We start from the raw sequence: 5,558 nt of genomic DNA, 5'->3' as shown, positions 1-5,558 counted from the left end.
GCATTGCCACTAGAATGGTTCTTACTTCCTACTTTAGATCTAGCTCTGCAAGCTGTTGAAATATGGCCTTGCTTCTGGCAGTGAAAACATTTCACATTTCTGTATTAGCAGGTCTGTGGTGAGTGATTTCCATTGCAGCGATAACAATTCACTGAACTGCTCTCACTGACATGCTTTTGACTCAGTCTCACAGCTTTAGGTTTGGTGGTGGCTTTGTGACTGTAGACCTCAGCTGCACTAGTCACTTGAGTTGGACGGAGCTCCCTAACTTTCTTAGACGCCATTTCCTGTTCAGTAAATTGGACTGTCTGCACTCATCCACCAGTCCACACACAAACTTATCTCGCAACGCACAATCCAAAAATGTGCCAAAGTTACACTGCAAAGACAGGTTCTTAAGAGCTACAATGTACTCACTGATGGTTTCACTTTGTTTTTGGTTTCTGGTACCAAATTTATAGCTCTCTGCTATTTCTAATAGCTTTGGGTCAAAATGGTCCTCGAGTTTCTCGACAATGTCTTCAAACGACGCATCCTTCGCTTTCCCTGGCATTAGTAGGTTTGTCAAGGTTCCGTAGACATCTGGCCCAATCTCCGTTAGAAAAATTGCTTTCTTCCATTGACGAATGACTTTATCTTGAGCTTGAACATTCTCATCTGCACCTTCAGTCTCAATAATGTTATTGGCCTTAAAAAACATCTCCATCCGCTCAATGTTAGAACTGAATGGTTCATGAGCTCGGTCATACATGCCGAGGCTTCTGATGGATCCTGTAGGTGCAGCTATGATTGTCCCAACACCGTTGAACAGTGACTCAGCACGCTACCTGTGTACATGTGAGAATCAATGTCACTGTTGCTGTGTATACATGCACGTGAAGGCGAATCACAGATGATTCTGCATCATCATTAAAGGTAAAACGTCGCAAAAAATCAGTTTAGGTGTCACAAATTCACCGTAAGCTTTTCTGCTCAGAGGTTGAACACGGTGTTCCTCCATGATCCCTAAAAATGGCTTTGGGATCCCATTCTCATCACCAAAATGTAATATACTTGGGTAGAACAAATGAAGGACAGAGACACGATGAGTTGAGAGTCCATGTGCTTGTTTACTAGGCCAGAGCGAACTGAACATACCCATGTGACAGACCATGTTGTAGGATTCGCAAAATTGGACTTTATATTATAAAGGGTCAAATGGCAGAAGAGGCCACGATTTTTAAAGACTATTTAAAAGAAGCCCAGAAAAAGGGGCATACAAAATGGCCACCATACCATGTGACCAGCTTATTGGGACACTTTTAAATGGTTCCTGCGCAACCTCAGACAGCTTTATGGATTCAACCCACAGTAAGTTCTGGAAGCCGTTTCTGAGAGAACGAAACCAGACCCACACATATACATATGGATTGGATGCAGATCCAGTCAAGATTGGCCTGGAGACAGAGGCCATCTAAATGTTGACCCAGACAAAAGGGGACAATTTCATATTCATGAGAACAGCACCCAGAACTAGATAACGAGATCAGCAGGACATTGAAAACAATGAAGGTCATTCCAGACCAGAGATGGGCCTTTACCGGCCATCGAGAACATTAAAAAATATAATAACTACCCCGCTGTGCTCCCAGCCCGCCAAAAGTTAAACAAAGACTAACCTGATTTTGGGCGGGAGATGGAAGTTTCTGGAAGAAAGGTATATCTGGAAGACTTTTCGGCAGTTGGGGGCAAGCTTGAACAGACACACAGTTTGAATCCGGACACTCAGAAGAAGAAGCAGGCACTCGGAGAAGGAAGAAGAACCAAGCCAACATCAAGAAGGCTGTCTCGAAGCCGGCGTCCTGCCCCGGGGAAACACATCGGGAGATCATCGACCATCCCCGGGCCATTGCCGGAACGAGAGGCCATCGACCCAACTTGGGAGAAGAAACAAAAAAAATAAAACCCCAAGAGAAGAAACCTTCCAGCCACCCCGGCTCGGGAGAAGAGCTAAAAACAAACTGAAGAAGCGATGGGAGCCAGCCCAAGGCTCCTCTGACCAGGGTCGAGCCGACGATCCCTGACCCCGCCGACATCCAGGCCCGCCGGTGTCCAGCCGCCCCGACCCCCACCTTAGGAGAGAGGTGTGGCGCAGCTCGCAGGGGCTCCATGATCCACGTGGAGACGAAACGCCTGAAAGGACCAAACACAGACTCGATTTCAAAACCTTGCACTTCCTAGTGGGATTGGTGAGCATGTTTCTGGCCCTTCACAATCAGATCTAGATAGGTTTAATAAGGGGGTGGATTTAAGGGTACAATTAACATGAGTTGTTGTCCCTCGATATTCCGTGTGTTTCCTTATTTCATGATAATCTTTGTAGAGTATAAGATGCCTGTATTTGCCTTAGTTAGTACTGTGTCGTTATGATTTGTTTTGTGTTTTTCCCTCCCATGTACTCCCTTATCTGCTTGCATTTGATTTGATATTTTTCCTTATGCAATAAAATTTCATTTTGTTTCATCAAACTTGGTCTATAAGAGTTTTCTCTACATTGTAGTTCCTGCCCCAAAGTCCAGAGTATAGAATCTAAGGGGCGAGTGGGTCAAACCACTCAAGGTTTTACTGTGCAAGAGAGAGAGGCCTCTAGAGAGAGAAACCTCAGAGACATCTTTCAAGGAAAACCCCTTACAATGTGATAATACATTACAATACTCCCTTTGACTGGACATACATGACAAGGCACAGGAAAATGAAAAGTAGCAAATCCTGCATTCACTTTACCACTTCAGCAAACGGAAGAAATAAAAGGGGGATTTTAACATACTTTGTCCAGCATGACTAGGAGTTAAAAATGAGGAGGTCAACTTACCATCCTGCCCCGTGGGGCCTTCTGCTGAGCGGCCCAGGCACTGCCTGAAACAAGTGGGAGCCTTACGAATCCATACAAATCAAGGTCCTATGATGTATATAGGACTCTAGTGCAATTTTAATGGTCAGTTGAGTGGAGTGTGCACTGTGGACACCCCGCTCAGTTAAACCTGGTGAGTATGAGGAAGCGGCCCAAAATGGTCTTAAAATTATTTTTGTGCAGCAGGAGGGCTCTTGAAGAATAATATCTTCTTCTTCTCAGGCAGTCCCTTGGAACCGAGGATGACTTGCTTCCACACTAGAAATGAGTTCTCAGGTGACTGATGAGTCCAATGCAGGACCTACAGTCTCTGTTACAGGTTGGGCAGACAGTGGTTGAAGGGGTGGGTGGGTGGGGTTCTTGGGTTGACGTGCGCTGCTTCCGCTGTTTGCACTTGGCTCCCGCTTGCTCCTGGCGAAGAGACTCGAGGTGTTCGGCGCCTTCCCGGATGCTTCTCCTCCACTTTGAGCAGTCTTGGGCCAGGTGTCGAAGGGGATGTCGCACTTTATCCAAGGAGGCTTTGAGGATGTCCTTGAAGGGTTTCCTCTGCCCACCAGGGGCTCTCTTGCCGTGTCGGAGCTCCGAGTAGAGCACTTGCTTTGGAAGTCTCATATCGGGCATGCGGACGATGTAACCCGTCCATCAGAGCTGATTGAGTGCGGTCAAAGCTTCGATGCTGGGGATGTTGGCCTGAGTGAGAATAATGCTAGAGGGAAGAATAATGTGGGCTGCTTCCCGCACCTATATTTCTGCCAGCTGGTTGGCCTCCAAGTTACCCAATAGTTAAAATCTTCTCTAAAATGTTTTGTTATCCATTGCGTGACCTTGAAAGGTAGCAATATGGTTTTGTCAGTATAAATCTAACTAAAAGAATTCTGCAGCAGTAGCTCAGCAGGATAGCGAAACATGCTGATTTTACAGAATAATTGCTGTGTCCTTTTATGCCACTCCAATTCACTGGGCGCATTTCTGAACTCTCAGTCATGCCTTATAGTAAGTGCTTCCCTTGGGAGAGGGGTTGAGCTCTATTTTAAAAGTGTTCATCAAAATGTATCACCTCACGCTTACTGACATTTGAATTCCATCTGCCACTTTTTTTGCCCATTCCACCATCATATCAATATCCCCTTGCAGCTTCATTTGGTCCTCAGAATGATTTACTATTTTAGTATGATAAGGCAGGATCTGGCCAAAGTGGACTGGGAGCAGCTGCTTATAGGAAAATCCACATCAAAACAGTGGGAGACTTTCAGAAGGGAAATAGAGAGAGTACAACGCCAACATGTTCCTGTAAAGGTCAAGGGTGGGACCAACAAGCAAAGGGAACCTTGGATGACAAGGGATATACAAAAATGCATTAGAAATAAAAGGGGGGCTTTTGGCAGTTACAAAAGACTAAAGACAGAAGAAGCCCTAGAGGAGTATAAAAAGTGCAGGGGCATACTTAAAAAAGAAATTAGGAGGGCGAGGAGGGGCCATGAAATAACACTGGCGAGCAAAATAAAGGAAAATCCTAAGATGTTTTATAAGTATATTAAGGGCAAGAGGATAACCAGGGAAAGGGTAGGGCCCATTAGGGACCAAAGTGGCAATCTGTGTGTAGAGCCAGAGGATGTAGGCGGGGTTTTAAATGAATTTTTTGCATCTGTGTTCACTATGGAGAAAGACGATGCAGACATAGAAATCGGGCAAGGGGACTATGACATACTTGAACATATTAGCATCGAGAGGGAGGAGGTGCTAGCGGTTTTAGCGGGCCAAAAAGTGGATAAATCCCCAGGCCCGGACGAGATGTATCCCAGGCTGCTGTGGGAGGCAAGGGAGGAGATTGCAGGGGCTCTGACACTAATTTTCAGAACCTCTCTGGCCACAGGGGATGTACCAGAGGACTGGAGAACAGCTAACGTAGTACCATTATTCAAGAAGGGTAGCAGGGATAAACCAGGGAATTACAGGCCAGTGAGTCTAACATCTGTGGTGGGGAAATTATTGGAAAAAATTCTGAGGGACAAAATTAATCTCCACTTGGAGAGGCAAGGATTAATCGGGGATAGTCAGCATGGCTTTGTCAAGGGTAAATCATGTCTAACAAATCTGATCGAATTTTTCGAGGGGGTGACTAGTGGGGTGGATGAGGGAAATGCTGTGGATGTGGTTTACATGGACTTCAGTAAAGCTTTTGACAAAGTCCCGCATAGGAGACTGGTCAAGAAGGTAAGAGCCCATGGGATCCAGGGTGCCTTGGCGCGTTGGATCCTAAACTGGCTGAGTGGCAGGAGGCAGAGGGTGATGGTCGAAGGTTGCTTTTGTGACTGGAAGCCTGTGTCCAGTGGGGTACCTCAGGGATCGGTGCTGGGTCCCTTATTGTTTGTGATCTACATAAATGATTTGGATGAGAATGTAAAAGGTATGATCAGTAAGTTCGCAGATGACACGAAAATTGGTGGGGTGGTAAATTGCGAGGAGGAAAGCCTCCGGCTACAGGACGATATAAACGGGTTGGTCAGATGGGCGGAAAAGTGGCAAATGGAATTTAACCCTGAAAAGTGCGAGGTGATGCATTTTGGACGGACAAATAAGGCAAGGGAATACACAATGAGTGGTAGGACCCTAGGAAGTACAGAGGGTCAGAGGGACCTTGGTGTACATGTACATAGATCCCTGAAGG

This window comes from Somniosus microcephalus, chromosome 8, assembly GCF_052327205.1.
Source record: "Somniosus microcephalus isolate GS21.2 chromosome 8, FLI_Smic_1.0, whole genome shotgun sequence".
Lineage (NCBI taxonomy): Eukaryota > Metazoa > Chordata > Chondrichthyes > Squaliformes > Somniosidae > Somniosus > Somniosus microcephalus.
This window is presented reverse-complemented; position numbering follows the sequence as displayed.